The following is a 23,909-nucleotide window of genomic DNA, read 5'->3' on the forward strand; positions in this document are numbered from 1 at the left end:
TAATGTGCCTATGCAAAAGAGAAGCAATGCCACAAGATATTGTTGGTGCATCTGGGGGTCGACGAATAAAGTCCAACATTCCCCATAACTTGGTTCAAACATGAAATCTATACAGAGATACTCTTCTACCAGTATTGCTTATAAAACAGATCTCAGAGGGGGAAAATCAAACAATCAAATAACAAATCCAGTGGGTAAAATTGTCACTATATGAGAATGTTTGAAAAGAGTTATAGATGTTAAGGGAATCAATCTGAGATATACAAAGGAGATACACGTGTCCCTTATATGTTTTAGAAATAGTCAAGAGGGAGGGGGTTGTTTCTGAGACACCACTTTGGTCTGCGATTTGGACAAGCGAAGAGAACATGGAGCCATGTCTTCCCCTTGTTGCTTGCTGAAGCTTCCGACTCCCCGAGAGGCGTTTGCTTCCTAATCGCTGGAAGTTGAAAGTTCACCAGTCCCCTCCCAGCCCATTGCAGGAACAAGGAAGCCTGGGGTCTCTTTTAAATTGCACCTCACCTGAACCCACTTGCTGGGACCCTGAGCAGGTGTCCAGAAATAACCCTGGGGATGGGGAGGAAGGATAGAGAAGGCTGTGGGGGGGGCAGCCGAAGCTGCATCTTCACCTTATCTTGGCCAAAAAGCCTACAACATGGAACCCTGCTGTGGCGCGTTGCCTGCTGAAGCTTCAGACTCCACCCAAAAAATTACTGTGAAAGATATGTAATCCACTTTGGCCAAAACAAAAATCATTAGTACAGAAAAATGGTTAAATGTAGGGTAACGAGATGGGAGTGAGGGAGTAAAGGAATAAAATGAGCTCCTGGATGGCGTTCAGATAATGACAAGCAGATGAAACACAATGATATCAATATATTTTCATAATGTTTCACAATGGACAGGTTTAATAAGGAAACTTCCCTGGTAAGTCCTAATGCCAGAACCTATTGTGGCCAGGAAAAGCCCTGGAGTACTGGAGTAAGGAGGTAGAGGGGTGCTGGGGTGACCCATGTTCCGTACCCCTTCCTAGGCCTGGTTAAAGAGGCCTTTGGCATGGCGGAGGGCTGCCAAACGCCATGCTGGCAGAACCTCCTGGCTCCCAGGAAGGAAGGAGATCCTTCTCGACCTAGAAGGTTTAGCCACTCTGTGTCTCTTAATTGTTGCATTTAGTCTATTGACGTTGAGAGAAAGAATTGTCCTGGGATTTAATGCCATATTTATATAGAAATTTTGTGTGTCTTTTGGTCAGTCTTGTCTTAAATTAGGTCTTTCAGTTTTTATCTTAAGACTGGTTTTGTGTCTGTGAAGTTTCTGAGCTGTTGTTTGTCTGTAGAAACCATGTATTCTTCCGTCAAACCAGAAAGTGAGTTTTGCTGGGTACCGTATTCTAGGTGAAGCATTCATTTCATTCAGTCTTGTCACAATACCCCACCACTGCTTTCTGGCCTTGAGTGTTTCTGGTGACAGGTCTGCTGTAAATCTCAAAGATGTTCCCTTGAATGTAATTTCCCTTTTTGATCTTGCTGCTTTCAGAATTCTGTCTCTATCTGTGGGATTCATCATGACTAGGATTTGTCTTGGGGTATTTTTTCTGGGGTCTCTTGGTTGGTACTTTATGGGCATGCAGGATTTGATCGCATATATTCTTTAGCTCTGGAAGTTTCTCTTTAATGATTTCTTGAACATTGATTCTTCCTGGAAATTTTCTTCCTGGGTCTCTGGGACTCCAATGATTCTTAAGTTGTTTCTGTTGAGCTTATCATAGACTTCTATTTTCATCTGTTCCCATTCTTTGACTAATTTTTCCATTGTTTGTACATTTGCTTTAAGTTTTTTTTCCAATCTCTCCTGCTGTTTGGAATTGTTATTTATCTCATCTTCCACAGCACCAATTCTATCCTCAGCTTCTGTTAGCCTGTTAGAGAGCGTATCCATTTTGCCATTCAATTCATTTACTGAGTTTTTCAGGCCTGTTATTTGACCTGTTATTTCAGTTTGGAGTTTTGTGATTTTTGTGTTCATATTTTCTTGGTTCTTATTAGTGTTCTGTTCAACTCGATCCATGGTTTCTTTGAGTTCTTTGAGCATCTTCCATATTTCTTGTCTAAACTCTTTATCTGAGAGATTCATTAGTTGATTGGCCTTTTTCTGGTCATCAGAATTGTCATCTTCATTCTCTATGTCTGATGCTGGCCTGCATTGTTTCCCCATTGTCACACTTGTATTGTGGGTTTTTCTACGTGTTGTGGTGGTATGCTCGGCCGCACTACCCATACTTTCTACCATAGTTATATGGTAGAAGCCTGGTATAATCTTTCATTCTTAACTTTTCTGGTAACCTTAGTTTTGAAATCAGAATCTAACAATTTGTTCTGGATTGACTTATTATGATCTTTTGCCTAGTTTCATTACAGCACACACAAATTAAATTATTTGGTATTTGTCTTTATCTCTCTGACTTACTTGATATAACCAACTTTCTTTCTTCTCTAAGTAGTGCATCTTTTTGATATAATAGACAATGATAGACAGACCAGTTTGCATGGTAAAGGAAAGCATGGATGAACTTGATATTTCATCATAATAGGAATTATTGCTGATCTATCCATCAAATATACTACTTGGGAGGAATGGGATTCTATTTGCTTAGAACCTAACAATTCATTAGTTCTTTTATTTACTTAGTAACAATGCCTCCTGAACACCCTTTGCCACTAGTCCTGGGTATGTAGCAGTGAATGAGGTTTAGTACTGCCCTCAGAGTGGATGGAAGAGAGTTGTAAAAACCAGGGGATATTAGTGTTCCATGGCAAGTAAAAGAATCAACATGCATGAAAGGGGGCACTTAGAGTCCAGGAAGGGTTCTCAAAATCGCGGCTTGCGGGCCACAAATGGCCCTCCATACAACGTTTTGTGACCCTGCCTTAGAGGAATTATTTTTTGTTTTGTTTCGTTTTAATTGTTTGGGTCATACCCCCCAATGTTCAAGGCTTTCTACTGATTTTGCACTCAAAAATCACCCTGACTTTGCCTCCTGAAGCCCCAGGTAAATTGAGTTTGAGACCCCTGGTCCAGAGGGAAGAAAAAACAGTTTGTGCTCTTTGAATCATTATATCACTGAGTTTTCTGTCTACTCACCCTGAGTTTAGTCAGATTTTAAGATCTAATCATAACAATACACCTGCTTAGAAATAATGGTTGATTCTTTATGAGCTAAGCTTGAACTCTAAAGCAGGACATATAGAGGACTTCACAATCTGGTATGACCTTCTCTAGTCCTCTCTCATACCCCAACCTGGGCTACAGACCCCTATTTTTTGCCAACTGAGCTGTAGTATCTTCTCTGTTCCTCTTTATCTAGTCACACTGTTGTCTCCCTTGTGCTCCTTAGTAAATGCTGCTTTAGCATTTAGCCTTAGATGGAGCAAGTTCCTCTTCTGTGTTCCCACAGCTTGCTGTCAACCACTCTAATCTAATTTTTATCACATTATATTGAAACTGTTTATGTGCCTTTCTCCTCCAGCAGGCAGTGTTTTCAAGGCTAGGGTTATTCTTTTCCCTTTACTTCAGGATTTGCAATGTGCCCAGTAAATAGTAGGTGTTCCAAATATCTTTGCAGAGTGAAGAAATAACTACAACCTATGGCTGCTTGGACATTGGTATTGTCAGCAGCTAGCATTACTTAACAAGAGAGGTGTATTAAAAATGAAGTGCAGCCAGAGTAGCTGCAAAATAGACAGCTTTAGCAGCATCATGAAAAAGGACAAAAACAAAATTAGAAGAGGCCTACAATGCTCCCACTCATCTTTATCTAATGACTTTCACTTCTGAGCAGCCCCTTTTGTCTACTCACCCATATGCTTTAGAAAATCCAGTCACTGGAATGATTTTAATTATACTTTGTCAATGGCATATTCTGGAAACACTTCTTTTTACAAGCAATTAAAACACACTAAAATTGATTTATTAAATTTGAACCTGATCCTGCTGGTAAGGAGAAAAGAATGTTGACACCTAGGAGACCTATTTATTAGCTTTCAGAGGCTGCTCTTTATTGCTGTACAAGTTTGGTGCTAACGTAGCAAACATCCAGAGGTCTTCCTCAAAGAGAGTTATGTTGTCAACTATGCAAGAAGCCTATAGACCATGTGCTTAACCACAGTCAGGTGTCCTATAAATATGCTGAATACCACCTTTGCCTACATTGTCCCACTATGGGGATATGTTTGGCTCAGCAGCAGGCAGCTTGGAGTGGCAGAAAAGCTCCTAGCACTGTGATGAAAGGCTTGGGATTCTGATCATGTTGAAATCAAGTGTAATCATTTAATTGCTTGAACGTAAGTATCTATGTTTGGTCAAAACAGAGACACTAATTTCTACCTGACCAATTTGAAAGGATCTTTTATGAAAGTTCATCAAAAGAAATTTTGTGAAAACCCTAGAGGATAGAAAGTTGGAGGAAATTTTACATTAATGATAAATCCTCTTGGAGGCTATTGAGTTCCAGCAATGACCTAGATTTGGGTAACATTCATCAGCAAATTAGTAGTTACACATAGGATTGTCCCGTAACAGTTAATAATAGACAATATAAGGACATTTCACATACCAATAGTCTTTTTTTGTTGTTGTTGGTTTTTTTTTTATCACATCTGGTGGCACTCAGGAGTTACTCCTGGCTCTGTGTTCAGAAGTTGCTAATGGCAGGCTCAGGGACCATATGGGATGCCGGGATTCAGTCCTGTGTTGGCCTCATGCAAGGCAAACACCTTATTGCTGTACTATTGCTTCGGACCCCACCAACAGTATTTTTATGCCCCTCTAGATTAGACAACAGTCAGCAGATAAAAATAGGACTTCTGCTGAAAAGAGAAATGGAACAACAAAAACTTATCACATAGAGTCCAGGAGTTCTCAGAGCATCTGATGCCTCTCCCTAACACCAAATACACAAACTAGACTATTAGCTTTGACTATAAGTGGAAAAATATCTCATTTGGAAGTTTTGTGAAGCTAAGATGAATATAACATAACTAACCCACTCAGCAGACCACTATGATCAGTGTGCAACACGGAGAGTGAGCACACATCATATTTCGGCATCACTTTTTGAGTCTAGTGCAGAGGAACTGCAAAAGCCAAAAGCATACTGGACAAACAAACAACATGGAAAGTTGATAAACTGCATGAAAGTCTACCTTGAAATTTGACCTTAAATTAAGGTCAGAGTAGGTCTTGAGATGTGAACTACAAAGGGACACAGAAGAAAACTTTAACAACTGCAAACTAAATAGCTTGCTACTGAACAACCAATGAGTTCGAGATGAAATCAAAGAGGAAATCAAAACTTTCTTGGAAACAAATGACAATGAAGACACAAACTATCAGAATCTAGGTGACACAGCAAAAGTGGTACTGAGAGGAAAATTTATAGCTTTGCAAGCACACATCAAGAAGGAAGAAGGGGCATACCTCAATAGTCTAATGATGTAGCTTATAAAATTAGAAAATGATCAACAAAAGGAACCAAAAATATGGAGACAGAAGGAAGTAACAAAACTTAGAGCAGAAATCAATGAAGTGGAAACCCCCCCAAAAAATCCGAAAGCAGAAGTTGGTTCTTTGAAAAAATAAACACGATTGATTGAACACTGGCAAAACTCACAAAGAGAACTAGAAAGTGCTCAACAAAAGGACCCAAAAATAGGAAGACAGAAGGAAATAACAAAGCTCAGAGCAGAAATCAACGATGTGGAAACCAAAAAACAATCCGAAAGATCAATGAAAGCAGTTGGTTCTTTGAAAAAATGAACAAGATTGATAGACCACTGGCAAACTGAACAAAGAAAGAGAGAGAGAAACTTGATAACTCGTATTAGGAATGAAAAAGGAGAGATCACTACTGATATGACAGAGATTCAAAGGGTACTCAGAAACTACTTTGAGAAACTCTACGCCACTAAAAACGAGAACCTGGAAGAAATGGATAAATTCTTGGACTCTTATAATCTTCCACAGTTGAAGGAAGAAGATGTAACATATCTAAACACCCCCATCACCATGATGAAATTAAAACGGTAATCAAATGTCTGCCCAAAAACAAAAGCCCAGGCCCAGATGGATTCACTAATGAATTCTTTCAAACTTTCCAGGAGGAACTACTACCAATCCTGGCAAGAGTCTTTCATGAAATTGAACAAACGGAAACACTTCCAAATAGCTTTTTTGAAGCCAACATCACCTTGATACCTAAACCAGACAGAGATGCTACAAAAAAAGAAAATTACAGACCAATATTGCTGATGAATGCAGATGCAAAGATCCTCAACAAAATCCTGGCAAATAGGATTCAATGTCTCATTAAGAAGATCATCCACTACGATCAAGTAGGTTTCATCCCAGGAATGCAAGGATGGTTTAACATCCATAAATCTATCAACATAATACACAACATCAATAACAAGAAAAATAAAAACCACATGATCATATCAATAGATGCAGACAAAGCATTTGATAAGGTCCAACACCCATTCTTGATCAAAACTCTCAGCAAGATGGGAATGGAAGGAACCTTTCTCAATATAGTTAAGGCCATCTACCACAAGCCAGTGGCAAATATTATCCTCAATGGAGAAAAACTAAAAGCCTTTCCTCTAAATTCTGGCACAAGACAAGGCTGTCCTCTCTCACCACTCCTATTCAACATAGCACTGGATTATAGTGATTAGGCAAGAAAAAGACATCAAGGGAATCCAGATAGGAAAGGAAGAAGTCAAGCTCTCACTGTTTGCAGATGACATGATACTCTACTTAGAAAACCCTAAAGACTCTACCAAAAAGCTTCTAGAAACAATAGACTCATATAGCAAGGTGGCAGGCTACAAAATTAACACACAAAAATCAATGGCCTTTCTATACACCAATAGTAATAAGGAAGAAATGGACATTAAGAAAACAACCCCATTCACAATAGTGCCACACAAACTCAAATATCTTGGAATCAACTTGACTAAAAATGTGAAGGACCTATACAAAGAAAACTATAAAACTCTGCTCCAAGAAAGAAAAGAGGACACGCGGAAATGGAAACGCATACCCTGCTCATGGATTGGCAGGATTAACATAATCAAAATGGCAATACTCCCCAAGGCATTATATAGATTTAATGCTATCCCTCTAAAGATACCCATGACATTCTTCAAATAAGTGGATCAGGCACTTTTCAAATTCATTTGGAACAATAAACACCCTAGAATAGCTAAAGCAATCATTGGGAAAAAGAATATGGGAGGAATTACTTTCCCCAACTTTAAACTTTACTACAAAGCAATAGTTATCAAAACAGCATGGTATTGGAATAAGGACAGGCCCTCAGATCAGTGGAATAGGCTTGAATACTCAGAAAATGTTCCCCAGACATACAATCACCTAATTTTTGATAAAGGAGCAAGAAATACTAAATGGAGCAGGGAAAGCCTCTTCAACAAGTGGTGTTGGCACAACTGGATAGCCACTTGCAAAAAATTGAACTTACACCCCCAGCTAACATCATGTACGAAGGTAAAATCCAAGTGGATTAAAGACCTCGATATCAGACCCAAAACCATAAGATATATAGAACAACACATAGGCAAAACAGTCCAGGACATTACAGGCATCTTCAAGGAGGAAACTGCACTCTCCAAGCAAGTGAAAGCAGAGATTAACAGATGGGAATATATTAAGCTGAGAAGCTTCTGCACCTCAAAGGAAATAATGCCCAGGAAACAAGAGCCACCAACTGAGTGGGAGAAACTATTCACCCAATACCCATCAGATAAGGGGCTAATCTCCAAAATATACAAGGTACTGACAGAACTTTACAAGAAAAAAACATCTAATCCCATCAAAAAATGGGGAGAAGAAATGAATAGACACTTTGACAAAGAAGAAATACAGGGGCCGGGTGGTGGCGCTAAAGGTAAGGTGCCTGCCTTGCCTGCGCTAGCCTTGGACGGACCGCAGTTCGATCCCCCGGTGTCCGATATGGTCCCCCAAGCCAGGAGCAACTTCTGAGCACATAGCCAGGAGTAACCCCTGAGCGTTACTGGGTGTGGCCCAAAAACCAAAAAAAAAAAAAAAAAAAAAAGAAGAAATACAAATGGCCAAAAAGACACATGAAAAAATGCTCCACATCACTAATCATCAAGGAGATGCAAATCAAAACAACGATGAGATACCACCTCACTCCACAGAGAATGGCACACATCACAAAGAATGAGAATAAACAGTGTTGGCAGGGATGTGGAGAGAAAGGAACTCTTATCCACTGCTTGTGGGAATGCTGTCTAGTTCAACCTTTATGGAAAGCAATATGGAGATTCCTCCAAAAACTGGAAATCGAGCTCCCATATGATCCAGCTATACCACTCCTAGGAATATACCCTAGGAACACAAAAATACAGTACAAAAACCCCTTCCTTACACCTATATTCATTGCAGCACTATTTACCATAGCAAGACTCTGGAAACAACCAAGATGCCCTTCAACAGACGAATGGCTAAAGAAACTGTGGTACATATACACAATGGAATATTATGCAGCTGTCAGGAGAGATGAAGTCATGAAATTTTCCTATATATGGATGTATATATATATTCATATATATATTCCTATATATGAATCTATTATGCTGAGTGAAATAAGTCAGAGAGAGAGAGAGAGAGAGAGAGAGAGAGAGAAAAAACGCAGAATGGTCTCACTCATCTATGGGTTTTAAGAAAAATGAAAGACATTCTTGCAATAATAATTTTCAGACACAAAAGAGAAAAGAGCTGGAAGTTCCAGCTCACCTCAAGAAGCTCACAACAAAGAATGATGAGTTTAGTTAGAGAAATAACTACATTTTGAACTGTCCTAATAATGAGAATGTATGAGGGAAATGGAGAGCCTGTTTAGAGTACAGGCGGGGGTCGGGTGGGGAGGAGGGAGACTTGAGACATTGGTAATGGGAATGTTGCACTGGTGATGGGTGGTGTTCTTTACATGAATGAAACCCAAACACAATCATGTATGTAATCAAGGTGTTTAAATAAAAAAAAGAAAGAAAAAAAATAACAGTGCTAAAGAGAAATTTTACTCCAAGAGAAACTGTTTCTCCATAATTTTTAGATAGCAACCTGGAGATTTTACTGACTAAGGCTAGTTGTATTATCTGTTAATCTTGGGCTTCAGATGTCTCCATTCATATGCATGTTTTTATTTGGTGAAGTTCTTTTTTTTTTTTTTTTTTTGGTTTTTGGGCCACACCCGGTGACGCTCAGGGGTTACTCCTGGCTATGCGCTCAGAAGTCGCTCCTGGCTTGGGGGACCATATGGGACGCCGGGGGATCGAACCGCGGTCCGTCCGAGGCTAGCGCAGGCAAGGCAAGCACCTTACCTTTAGCGCCACCGCCCAGCCCCTATTTGGTGAAGTTCTAAGTAGTGAGTTACTTACATGCAATAGTCAAAGTCAATTATTTGTGCTGATTAAAAAAGTGGTGGACTAATTTTAAAAATATTTAAATCTCTATATTTTTCATTTTCAAACTGTACTCATCATTTTTTTTTTGTTTTTGGGCCACACCCGTTTGACGCTCAGGGGTTACTCCTGGCTATGTGCTCAGAAATCGCCCCTGGCTTGGGGGGACCATATGGGACACCGGGGGATCGATCCGCGGTCCGTTCCTTGGTAGCGCTTACAAGGCAGACACCTTATCTCTAGCGCCACCTTCCCGGCCCCTGTACTCATCATTTTATTCAGTAATTTTATTCAATAAATATAACTAAATTGACACATTTCATATTTCTAAAAAGCTGTAACTAATTGGATTTTTAAAGTTGAGTAGTATTGTCTTCCATCCAGAGGTTTACTTTCATTATTACTGTCCTCTAACCAGAGATATATCTGAGATGCTGTTACCAACTTTTGAATTTATTTCCTTATAATTTTATACTAATTTTATAATTGCTATTCCCCTCCCCCAACTTTCTGTTTTGTTCTCCTTGTGAGGCAGACCTGTCCACACCTGGGAGGGGTCTTTGGCTTCCTGTTTTGCTCAACTGGAGAGGAATTCTGGGGGAGGTTAGAGGGAGGATTCAGCAGGAGAGGTGGCTGGCAGAAACGGAGATGTTAGGGCAGCTGATGAGAACTTGTTTAAAAGGTTAAAAGCTTAGGAGCCACACATGGTGGCTATGGCCTTAATAAAGTTGATGTCTCCTGAAAAAAAAAAGACAAGGGTGTCTGCTCTCACAACTCCTCTTCAACATAGTACTGGAAGTACTTGCTATAGCGATCAGGCAAGAAAAAATATCAAGGGAATCCAGATAGGAAAGGAAGAAGTCAAGCTCTCACTATTTGCAGATGACATAATACTCTACTTAGAAAATTCTTAGGACTCTACCAAAAAGCTTCTAGAAGCAATAGATTCATATAGCAATGTGGCAGGCTACAAAATTAACACAAAAAATCAATGGCCTTTTTATACACCAATAATGATAGGAAAGAAATGTATGTTTGGAAAACAACCCTATTCACATTAGTGTCAGACAATTCAATTATCCTGGAGTCAACTTGACTGAAGACGTGTAGGAGCTATACAAAGAAAACTATAAAACCCTGATCTAAGAAATAAGAGAGGACACGCAGAAATGCAAACACGTACCCTACTCATGGATTGGCATGATTAACATAATTAAAATGGCAATACTCCCCAAAGCATTGTACAGATTTAATAAGTTCCCTATAGAGATCCCCATGACATTCCTTAAAGAAGTGGATCTTTTTTTTTTTTTTTTTTTGGTTTTTGGGCTACACCCGGTAACGCTCAGGGGTTACTTCTGGCTATGTGCTCAGAAGTTGCTCCTGGCTTGGGGGACCATATGGGACACCAGGGGATCGAACCGAGGTCCGTCCAAGGCTAGCGCAGGCAAGGCAGGCACCTTACCTTTAGCGCCACCGCCCAGCCCTCAAAGAAGTGGATCTTAGACTTCTGAAATTCATTTGGAACAATAAACACCCTCGAATAGCTTAAGCAATCCTTGAGAAAAGGAATATGAGAGGCATTACCTTCCCCAATTTTAAACAGTATTACAAAGCAATAGTTATCAAAATAGCATGGTATTGGAATAAGGACAGAACCTCAGATCAGTGGAATAGGTTTGAGTATTCAGAGAATGTTTCCCAGATATAGAACCCCCTAATTTTTCATAAAGGAGCAAGAAATCCTAAATGGAGCAAAGAAAGCCTCTTTAACAAGTGGTGTTGGCAGAACTGGTTAGCCACTTGCAAAAAATTGAACTCAGGCCCCCAGCTAACACCATCATGTATGTAGGTAAAATACAATCGGATTAAAGACCTTGATATCAAACCTGCAACCATAATGTAGATAGAACAACATATAGGTAAAACAGTCTATGACATTGAGACTAAAGGCATCTTTAAGGAGGAAACAACACTCTCCAATCAAGTGGAAGCAGAGATAAATAGATGGAAACATATTAAGCTGAGAAGCTTCTGCACCTCAAAGGAAATAGTGCCCAAAATACAAGAGCCACTGAGTGGGAGAAACTATTCACCCAGTACCCATCTTATAAGGGACAAATATCCAAAATGTACAAGGCACTGACATAACTCTACAAGAAAAAACATCTAATCTCATCAAAAAATGGGGAGAAGAAATGAACAGATACTTTGTCAAAGAAGAAATACAAATGGCCAAAAGGCACATAAAAAATGCTCCACATCACTAATCATCAGGGAGATGCAAATCAAAACAACTATGAGGTAACACCTCACGCCACACAGATTGGTGCCCATCACAAAGAATGAGAATAAGCAGTGCTGGTGGGGATGTGGAGAGAAAGGAACTCTTATTCACTGCTGGTGGGAATGCCATCTAGTCCAACCCTTATGGAAAGCAGTATGGAGATTCCTCCAAAACCTGGAAATTGAGCTCCCATATAATCCAGCTATACTACTCCTAGGGATGTACTCTAGGAACACAAAAATACAAAGAAAAATCCCTTCCTCACACCTATATTCATTGCTGCGCTATTTACAATAGTCAAACTCTGGAAACAAACAAGATACACTTCAACAGATGAATGGCTAAAGAAACTGTGGTACATATACAATGGAATATTATGCAGCGGTCAGGAGAGATGAAGTCATGAAATTTTCCTATACATGGATGTACATGGAATCTATCATGCTGAGTGAAATAAGTCAGAGGGAGAAAGAGACGCAGTATATTCTCACTCATCTATGGGTTTTAAGGAAAATAAAAGTCATTTTTGAAAAATCTTCAGAGACAATGAGAGGAGGGCTGGAACTTCCAGCTCACTTCATGAAGCTCATCACAAAGAGTGGTGAGTGCAGTTAGAGAAATAACTACACTGAGAACTACCATAATCAAGTAAATGAATGAGGGAACTGGAAAGCCTGTCTAGAGTACAGGTAAGGGTGGGGTTGGATGGAGGGAGATTTGGGACATTGGTGGTGGAAATATTGCACTGGTGAAGGGGGGTGTTCATTACATGACTGAAACCTAATCACAATCCTATTTGTAATTAAAATGTTTAAATAAAGAAAAAGTATTTAAAAATATAGATGGCTAAAAGGCAAATGAAAAATTTCTCTACATCATGAATTTTGAGGGAGATGGAAGTCGAAACAATGATATATCACCGAACACCACAGAGACTGGCACACATCACAAAGAACAAGAACAATCAGTGCTGGCATGGATATAGAGAGAATGGGATTTTCATTCACTACTAGTGGGAATGTGGAATGGTCCTGTTTCTATTCCATATGTCTCAGCAATACCACTCCTAGGAATATATCTTTGGGTCCAAAAACACTATGTAAAAAGCCCTATGCATTCCTATGTTCATTGCAGCACTATTCACAGTAACCAAAATCTGGAAACAACACAAGTTCCAGAGAATAGATAAGTGGCTAAAGAAACTGGCACAATGATATATTATGCAGCTGTTAAGAAAAATGAAGTCATGAAATTTGCTTCTACACAGATGGATATGGAGAGTATTATTCTGAGTCAGAGGGAGAGGGATAGAGATAGAATGATTACTCACTTGCAGGATATAAAAAAACGATAGTATGGGGGCCCAGAGAGATAGCACAGCGGCATTTGACTTGCAAGCAGCCAATCCAGGACCAAAGGTGGTTGGTTCGAATCCCGGTGTCCCATATGTTCCCCCGTGCACGCTAGGAGCTATTTCTGAGCAGATAGCCATGAGTAACCCCTGAGCACCGCTGGGTGTGACCCAAAAACAACAACAAAACCCCCCCCCCCAAAAAAAACCCCGATAGTATGTTAATAATATCCAGAGATAATAGACGCAAGGGCCAGAGAATCAGTCCATGGTAGGAAAATTGCCACAAATAGTGGAAGTTAGGGCAGAGAAAGGACCACTATGACAATTATAGTTAGGAATGATCACTCTGGACAAGAATTGGTGCTGAAAGGTTATAAAGTGATAGGATTGATACTCCTTCAATAACAGTATTTTAAACCACAGTTTCTGAAATGGAAGAAAAAAAACAAAGAAAGAAATAGAGATATGGAGAGGGAAGCAAACTGTCTGTCCCAGAGGCAGACAGAGTGGAGGACTGGGAGTAAAACTGGGGATATTGCTGGTTGGAAATGTACACTGGTTGAAGGGTGTTGTACACTGTGAAATTGAAACTCATTCATGAACAACTTTGTATCTGTTAAAATAAATAATGGAATTATTAACAACCTTGTAACCCTGGTGTTTAAATAAATTGTTAGAATATTTTTTTTTATCAAGGTCAGGAAAGATAGTACAGGGCTAATGTACTTGTCTTGCATGGGACTATACTCAGTTTGACATACTGGATATGATCTCAAAACAAAAACAAACAAAATTTGTTACATCCATTGTTGCTCAAAACACTCCTACTGGAGCTCAGGTAAATCATATTGGATGCTGGAATCTAAACCCAGTTAGCTGTGTGCAAGTCATATGTTCTACCTTCTTTACTATAGGTGAGTCTCCAAATGTGCGTGTGTATATATATTTGCCTTTTGGGCCACACCGTGTGATGCTCAGGGGTTACTCCTGGCTATGTGCTCAGAAATTGCTCCTGGCTTGGGGGATCATTTGGGATGTGGGGATATTGAACCAAGGCCTGTACTAGATTAGCCGTGTGCAAGGCAAACGCCCTACCACTGTGCTACTTCTCTGACCCTCCAAAACTGTTTTTAAGTTATCAGAAAGTTTTTTGTAACTATGTACAGTGTACATATAATGTTACCATATATGTATAGTGCTAATGCTGAAACTTATTGTAGTGATTGTTTCATAATATATGAAAATGTTAAATTTTATGTAATATGCCTGACTTGATTTACAATACGGTCATGTTTTTTTTTTTTGTGGTGATGCATTTCCTTATGTTTCATATGTCTGGAATGCTACTCTTTTCTTATTAATATCTTTATTTAAACATCTTGATTACAAATTTGATTGTAGTTGGATTTCAGTCATGAAAAGAACACCCCCCCTTCACCAGTGCAACAGTCCCACCACCAATGTCTCAAATCTCCCTCCTCTGCACCGCACACTCACCTGTACTCTAGACAGGCTTTCCACTTCCCTCATTCATTCACATGGTTATGATAGTTCTCAGTGTAGTTATTTCTCTAACTGCACTCACCACTCTTTGTGGTGAGCTTCTTGTTGTGAGCTGAACTGTCCAGTCCTCTCTTTGTCTCTGAGGATTATTGCAAAATTGTCTTTTATTTCTCTTAAAACCCATAGAAGAGCGAGACTATTCTGCGACTATCTCTCTCCCTCTGACTTATTTCACTCAGCATAATAGATTCCATGTACATCCATGTATAGAAAAATCGCATGACTTTATCTTTCCTGAAGGCTGCATTCCATTGTATATATGTATCACAGTTTCTTTAGCCATTCATCTGTTGAAGGACATCTTGTTTGTTTCCAGAGTCTAGCTATTGTAAATAGCGCGGCAATGAATATAGGTGTGAGGAAGGGAATTTTTTGTATTGTATTTTTGTGTTCCTAGGGTATATCCCTAGGAGTGGTATAGTTAGATCATATGGGAGCTCAGTTTTTAGGTTTTGGAGGAATCTCCATATTGCTTTCCATAAAGGTTCGACTAGACGGCATTTCCACCAGGAATGAAAAAGAGTTCCTTTCTCTCCACATCCCCACCAGCACTGCTTGTTCTCATTCTTTGTGATGTGCACCAATCTCAGTGGTGTGAGATGGTATCTCATAGTTGTTTTGATTTGCATCTTCCTGATGATTAGTGATGTGGAGCATTTTTTCATGTGCCTTTTGGCCATTTATGTTTCTTCTTTGACAAATATCTGTTCATTTCTTTTCCCCATATTTTGATGAGATTAGATGTTTTTTCTTGTAAAGTTCTGTCAGTGCCTTGTATATTTTGGAGATTAGCCCATTATCTGATGGGTATTGGGTGAATAATTTCTCCCACTCAGTGGGGGGCTCTTGTATCCTGGGCGCTATTTCCTTTGAAGTGCAGAAGCTTCTCAGGTTAATATATTCCCATCTGTTTATCTCCGCTTCCACTTGTTTGGAGAGTGCTGTTTCTTTCTTTCTTTTTTTCTTTTTTTTTAATTTAAACACCTTGATTACATACATGATTGTGTTTGGGTTTCAGTCATGTAAAGAACACCACCCATCACCAGTGCAACATTCCCATCACCAATGTCCCAAGTCTCCCTCCTTCCCACCCGACCCCCACCTGTACTGTAAACAGGCTCTCCATTTCCCTCATACATTCTCATTATTAGGACAGTTCAAAATGTAGTTATTTATCCAACTAAACTCATCACTCTTTGTGGTGAGCTTCCTGTGGTGAGCTGGAACTTCCAGCTCTTTTCTCTTTTGTGTCTGAAAATTATTATTGCCAGAATGTCTTTCATTTTTCTTAAAACCCATAGATGAGTGAGACATTCTGCGTTTTTCTCTCTCTCTCTGACTTATTTCATCAGCATAATAGATTTCGTGTACATCCATGTATAGGAAAATTTCATGACTTCATCTCTCCTGACAGCTGCATAATATTCCATTGTGTATATGTACCACAGTTTCTTTAGCCATTCGTCTGTTGAAGGGCATCTTGGTTGTTTCCAGAGTCTTGCTATGGTAAATAGTGCTGCAATGAATATAGGTGTAAGGAAGGGGTTTTTGTACTGTATTTTTGTGTTCCTAGGGTATATTCCTAGGAGTGGTATAGCTGGATCATATGGGAGCTCGATTTCCAGTTTTTGGAGGAATCTCCATATTGCTTTCCATAAAGGTTGAACTAGACGGCATTCCCACCAGCAGTGGATAAGAGTTCCTTTCTCTCCACATCTCAATGTCATGGAGTATTTTACCTACATGTTTTTTTTTTTTTTTGGTTTTTGGGCCACAGCCGGCGTTGCTCAGAGGTTATTCCTGGCTGTCTACTCAGAAATAGCTCCTGGCAGGCACGGGGGACCCATATGGGACACCGGGATTCAAACCAATCACCTTTGGTCCTGGATCAGCTGCTTGCAAGGCAAACGCCACTGTGCTATTTCTTTGGGCCCACCTATATGTTTTTTTATATACCTTATGGTTTCAGATCTGATATCAAGGTCTTTAATTTATTTGGATTTTATCTTCATACATGGTGTTAGCTGGGGGCCTAAGTTCACTTTTTTGCAAGTGGCTAACCAGCTGTGTCAACATCACTTGTTGAAGAGACTTGCCTTGCTCCATTTAGGATTTCTTGCTTCTTCATCAAAAATTAGGTGATTGTATGTCTGCGGAACATTCTCTGGGTACTCAAGCGTATTCCACTGATCTAAGAGTCTGTGTTCGAGGGTGTTTATTGTTCCAAATGAATTTCAAGATACTCCCCAAAGCATTGTATGAGTTATGTCTTTTTGTCATAGACTGACTTATTTCCTTATTATTGGAGATAATGTGCAAACACACAAAACAGAGAAAACTGCACGGATCCTCTTGGATCTCAAAAGACACAAGGAAGGCATAGGTGTCAGAAATGCTTCTAAAAGTATAAGTCATTATAAGTTTGAGGCCTTGCATGGAAGGAGGAACTGAGCCCACGTGCTGCACTAGAGGTTCTTCCTTCCTTCCCCTGTCCCTAGAGCTGCCCAGGGCACAGTCCACTGGCAGAATGCCACCAGGGCACTCCCTCAGAGCCTTCCCTTGTGGACATGGGTAACATACAGAATAACTAAAAGCTCTGCCATTATTCTTGCTCCCAAAAGCACAATGAAGATAATAGAAAGTGTCCCATGCCACTTGGAGCCCCTCTCCCGCTCTCCTGGGCTCAGATCCCCCAGTCAGACCCAATGTATCCAAAGCTTGCTGGGGAGGGAAGAAGCAGAAGAGGCTGGGCATGAAACCAAAACTCTTTATTTGAGTCATCACTGATGCCATTTCTTGCAGCATAATTGCCCACTGGTCTGTTCCTCCAGCTGCATGGCCAAAGCATGAGGCTTTGATGGTATCTTACAGGGAATAGATATGCTTGACTTGCTGAACCACAATTGACTGCTTTGTTCACTGAGGTCTCCAGGTCAACCAAAGAGTTCAAGCCAACGTGGGCCTTGCTGGATAATTTCCTTGAGCTCTTCCGCGGTCAGCTCCTTCAGCTATCTGATCTGATTATGGCCTCATTGAAGCTGTACATCTGAGAAGACAGATCCTCCTTTTCCGTTGAAAGAATGCTGCTCATCTCCTCATAGAGCTTTTTTTTTTTTTTTTTTTTTGCGCTGTTCCTATCTGAGTTGTCTGCTTCCCAATGAACTCACTGTGGGGCTCAGTTTCTTGACCTTGTATGCATATCTCAGTGTGTTTATAGTATGCTGATGCTTTGGGACATCATGGCAATCATCTAGGTATGAGAGTTCTCCCTGATGAAGGAATCCCTAAGCACCTACATCAGCTTGCTCTCTCAATATGGGGTATGAGCCTTGTTCTGTCCTGGGGCCCTGATGCACTCCTTCAGGGTCAGGGACTCTTGTTAATTTTTGTGCCCTAATCGTGGGTCTGCCTATCAGTGCTGGATCTGTACCCTGATATTACCTGCCATATCTACCAAAGAAAACTTGCCATAAACTCTCTTTGGTTCAAATAAGAATCTGGAAGCAGGTGTGGGAGCAGGAAGAGTTGTAGTTGGCAAAAGTCTGCCCAGAGATCCTGAAAGCATTGCTCATGTTGATCTTGATGACGCTTCTGCAGCGCCACTATCTGTACCTACTCCTTTCTGTCCTCCAGAATCCACAGATTGGCCTTCTAGTGAAGAGGGTTGAAGAGTTTTCCACTATAGGTCTAGAAAAAGTCACATACACTTCCAGGCCCATGTCTCAGTAGAGGGGCTGATTCTTCAGAAAGAATACATCCTGAAAAGCTACCGTTTTAGATCCCTTTGGATGTATCCTGAGCTTTTCAGTGAGGTCTTTACCCATTGTATGTCTTCCCACTTCCAGTCTGGCAATACATGAAACACATTGCTTTCCCCTCATTTGAACATTGTACCAGTGAGTGGTCTTGCTGTAGACAACAACCTGTAGACAACTTTATTTGAAGCCATTTCATCAAATAAAAAGTCAAAGCAGAAAGCTTGATGCTCCATATACTGTTTTTTGGCTTTTGGGCCACATCTAGTGGCACTCAGTTGTTACTTCTGGCTCTTCACTCAGAAACAGTTCCTGGCAAGGTCAGGGGACCACATGGGATGCTGGTAATCAAAACTGGGTTCGTCCTGGGTTGGCAACATGAAAGGCAAGTGCTTTATAGCTGTGCTATCTCTCTGGCTCCTCCAGATATCCTTTTTTTAAAGTGATAAATTTTTAATTGTTTTTACTTTCCAGTATTTGATACATAGATTCTTGCCTGAAATTATAAACTTTAGGATTTGTGAGAAATGGATTTTTCTCTTGAGTTTTTAGAAATCATTTAGAGCTTCGTAAGAAATCATTTGTTTCCTCCTTTCTTAAGATTTTAAGTCTGAGAAACCTACCACAAGAATTTTAAAAAGTGCAGGAGTCAAACAAAGTACAGTTTAAATATGAATAAACACATGTTCCATAACCCCAAAAACATCTAACACAAATACTATTTCTTCCCTACAATACAGCCTTTAGAGAACAGTGGTTCTCACCTGAGAGGCACTGGTGACAATGTAACTATGATGAAGAGGTGCTACTCGTAGCCAATGAGCAGAACCAGGGATCTGTCAAACATCCTATAATCTACAGGCTGAGTCCCACAACAAAGCATCCAGTCTGAATGTCAACAGTGCCAGCTTAAGATCCCATGTTTCAGAGTTAACTCAGTTTTTACTCCTCCAGATATCTTTTAAAGTTTACTTTTAACTTGGCTTTCCATACTAGTAGGAGGCATTGTTAGGAATCTAAATCACATCAATTTCCTTCTTTGCCAATTTATTTTTATTTACTGGCCATTTCCTTACATAGATACATATTCTGTGCTCTTCAATAGGATGAATCCCAGTTAGGGGATGATATTCCAAAGTAGTCTGCAATTCTTTAATCCTGGCAACTTCCCAGTTTGAAAACATGTCATATTTTGGAGCGTGTTTTATTTTCATTTCAGAATTGTGGGCTTTCTTTTCTTCTTGATTGCTCTTCATTCTTTTGATTTCCTTCACAACATATAATTTCCTTCAAACTGAGTTCACAGGTTTTGCAAAATAGGAGCCACAGATGGAATGGACTTGCTCTTCTACCTCCTCACTGAATATCTTCAATGGAATTTCTGCCACTACAGAATAGGAGGTCCTGGGGGGGGCAGTGGAAGCAGAAAATGGTTTGCTCAGGTATGCAGGCAGCTATTCCTGCCCAAAATGTTCCTGAGTGTTTACTGAAACTTCCAGAAAAGTGGATATTTGAGTGGAGAGGCTTGGGAGCAGGAATCTTGGAGTTGACTGATTTGTGTTTTTATTTCTGGAAAGTTACATTTTCCAGCAAGGGCAGATTGTCCTTTAGGTGTAAGGGAAGAAGCTGTAAGAACTAAGATTTAGGTATTCTCCGCCTGTAGTTGTTGGGCTAAAGTCCAGAACCTGCCTGGCCACTGGAGTTGTGCAATCCATAGCCGCAGAAGCACTATGTGAAGACCTGATTAACTAGGATGCCAGACTTCAGAGCTGGGCAACTAGAAGGCAAAATTCTGGAGCTGGACAATGGCAAGGTCTCCACTTTGCATTATCTGATGTCTCTTCAACATGAAGAAGCATAGACATATAGGAAGTACCTGTGAAACTGGTTAAGTATGTTTTCAGTTAATCCTTTCTAAGACAAGGTTTTTATTTACACTCTGCATTAATTAAGAAGCAATACTGGACCCAGTATTAGAAATCACTGTTCCAATAAAAGGCTGCTGCCTCACTCCCTGTCTGCTTTCCTGCTTTCCTGAGTGAAGCAGCCAAGAAGATGACAGCAAACATAATCTCTTCAGGGGCCAGCACAGGGTGAGCAGTCTCCACCTAGTAAGGGTGGATGCTGATTTCTGCCTTGTGTTTGGGCAGAGAGAGCCATTAGAAAAGGCTGCTGTCTTGCTCCCTGCCTGCTTTCCTACTTTCCTACATGAAGTAGCCAAGAATATGAGAGTGAACATATCTTCAGTGCCCAGCACATGGTAAGCTGTCTACACCCCAATAAGGGTGGATCCAGAGGAGCTTGGACATGCACATCTTCTAGCCCATGAACTCCAACCCCACCTCAAAATGTAGTAAAAACCACACTACAGAGTGGCAATGGGGAAACAATGCAAGACAACACCATGCACAGAGAATGAAGATGCCAGCTCTGATGACCCCAAAAATACCAACCAGTTAGCCCCTCAGATAAGAAGTTTAGAGTAGAAATATGGAGGAATGTTCAGAGAACACAAAGAAAGCATAGATCAAGCTGAACAGACCACAAAGATAGAAATAAGAAAACTCCAAACTGAAATAATAGGACTGAAAAACCTGGTAGATGAAATGAAAAACTCAATGGAAAGCCTCTCCAACAGAGTAATAACAACTGAGGAGAGAAATAGTAAGCTGGAAGACGAAATGCAGACCAATTCCATACAACAGTGTTGAATCAAATAATTAAGGATGCGGCTGGATGGTGGTGGATGCCATCCCAGGCCACGTGGCTCTGCAACCCCCATCCAGCCGGCAGGTCCCAGGCCCAGGAAAGCGACGGGTATTGAACTCACTCACAGGCAGGCATCAGGAAGCATCAACTTTATTCATGCCCTATTCACCACATGTGTGTGGCCTACTCATAACCTTTCAAGCACTAGTTATTCTTGGCCCTGCATCTTAACTCCTTTCAGCCATCTTCCCTTTGGGCTCCATGCTGGTCAAAGACCAGAACGCAGAGACCCAAAAGCCAGAGTGCAGAGACCCTAATCTTCTGGGTCAAAGGCTTTATATAACCTTCCAAGACCACTCCCCGGAATGGGAGGGGTCTTGCAGGTAAGGTTACACCTAATATCTGGTTCCCAAGACCCCTCCCAGAAATGGGTGGGTCTTAGGTAGCTACACCTAAATCCAGAGTCTCAGATAGGTACACCAACACAACAGAAGAGATTGGAAAAGCACATTAAAGCAAATGATCAGACAATGGAAAAAATCCTCAAGGAATGTGAACAGATGAAAATAGAAGTCTTTGACAAACTCAACAGAAACAACATAAGAATCATTGAAGTCCCAGAGACCCAGGAAGAAATTACCCAGGCAGAATCTACAGTTTAGGACATCACTAAAGAGAAACTTCCAGAGCTAAAGACTGCATGCAACCAAATCCTGAAGAGTACCAGCTAAAAGAGACCCAAAGAAAAACACCCCAAGACACATCCTAGTCAGAATGACGAACCCAACAGATAAGGATAAAATACTGAAAGCAGCAAGATCAAAAAGGAAAATTACATTCAGAGGAGCATCCTTAAGATTTACAAAAGACCAGGGGCCGGTGAGGTGGCGCTAGAGGTAAGGTGTCTGCCTTGCAAGCGCTAGCCAAGGAAGGACCACAATTCTATCCCCTGGCATCCCATATGGTCCCCCAAGCCAGGTGCAATTTCTAAGCGCTTAGCCAGGAGTAACCCCTGAGCATCAAATGGTTGTGGCCCAAAAGACCAAAAAAAAAAAAAAAAAGATTTACAAAAGATCTGTCACAAGAAACCTTCAAGGCTAGAAGGCAACGGTGGGATATAGTGACAAAACTCAACGAATTGAATGCTTTGCCTAGAATACTGCACCCAGCCAGACTCACTTTCAGGTTTGAAGGAAGGATACACAGTTTCACGGATAAACAACAGCTCAGTAACTTTACAGACTTAAAACCAGCCTTAAAAGATAAACTGAAAAATCTACTTTAAGATAAGACAGGCCTAAAGACACATCAAATTTCTATACAAAGATGGGTCTAAATCTTATGACAATTATCTCTCAACGTCAATGGGCCAAATGCACCAGTTAAGAGACACAGAGTGGCAAAATAAATGAAAAAGCTGAATCCAACATTCTGCTGCCTACAAGAAACACATCAGAATAGTCAGAAACAATACAGACTTAAAATCAAAGTTGCAAGCACATATCAGGAAGGAAGAAGGGGTCTCCATAAATGGCTTATAAAATTAGAAACCAAGCAACAAAATGAACCCAAAATAAGTAGGCAGATGAAAATAACAAAGCTTTGAGATAAAATTAATGAAGTGGAAACCCCAAAAAACAATCTGAAAGATCATTGAAAGCAAAAGTTGGTTCTTTGAAAAACAAACAAGACTGATAAACCAGTAGCAAAACTCACAAAGAAATGGAGAGAAAGGAAATTAAAAAAACACGATTAGAAATGAAAAGGAGAGATCATTACAGATAATATAGAAATCTAAACAGTAATCAGAGACTACGTTGAGAAAATCTATGCCATGAAACATGAGGTCCTGGAAGAAATCAGAAGAAAAAAAAAGAAAGGAAGGAAAATTAAAAGACATTATTGTAATAATGTCCAGAGACAATAGAGATGAGTTTCAGAAGAACAGGCTCAGGATATGAAGCTCACCACAAAGAGCTGTAATGCAGTTAAGAGAAATGACTAAACTAAGAACTACCATGACAATGTTGATGAGTAAGAGAAGTAGAATACATGTGTCAAATACAGGCAGGGGGTGGGGAAAGTGAAAGAAGGGGGCATTGGTGGTGGGAATTTGAACTGGTAAATGGGGGTGTTCTTTCTATGACTGAGGCCCAACTATAAACATGTTTGTAATCATGGTGCTTAAAGATATAAAAAAAGAAAAAGAACTAGGATTTATTACAGCTACATCATCAAAATCAATCATTTTGGTACTTTTCTTGGTACCTCCTTCTGTCTACTTCACTGGAACATAGGAATTTTCCATGTTTACAGTCCTTATATTGGCACTGGGAATGATTTCATTACTGTGTTGGATCTTCATGGAGACCAGAAAATGATGAGTTTGAGTGATGACTCCATGTAAAATGTGCATTGGGAACAGAAACAGGAACTGGCATAAATGCACAGCACTTAAAGCCATATAAATAGCCAGTTTAAATCCCGTGTACCTAATGTTATGTCTTGATAAAGTCATAATATGTTGAAAATATAAGTTGAAATGCACTTAATTCATCTAACTTGACTTTAGTTAAAGCTAATTTTTTTCTGAATAGATATTACTTTCACATTATCACGTCAAAAGTCCCAAAGTCAAATCCTAATGAATGGAGAACCTTCTGTAAGGTTAGATGCCAATTATGCCTCCTTTTTTTTTGCAATGCCAGAAATAGAATCCAGGGTCTCAGACAGGTAAG

The 23,909-nt window shown here is 40.1% G+C and overlaps 1 protein-coding gene and 1 pseudogene across 1 annotated transcript in view; both read right to left on the reverse strand.

Annotated features, from left to right (window-relative positions):
* Positions 1-23,909, reverse strand: part of HDAC8 (histone deacetylase 8) — a 171,792-nt gene that overhangs the window by 41,523 nt on the left and 106,360 nt on the right. The window lies entirely within an intron of this gene.
* On the reverse strand, positions 17,488-23,574 carry LOC125999369 (kinesin-like protein KIF2C; annotated as a pseudogene).

Source organism: Suncus etruscus, chromosome X, assembly GCF_024139225.1.
Source record: "Suncus etruscus isolate mSunEtr1 chromosome X, mSunEtr1.pri.cur, whole genome shotgun sequence".
In the NCBI taxonomy this organism is placed as follows: Eukaryota; Metazoa; Chordata; class Mammalia; order Eulipotyphla; family Soricidae; genus Suncus; species Suncus etruscus.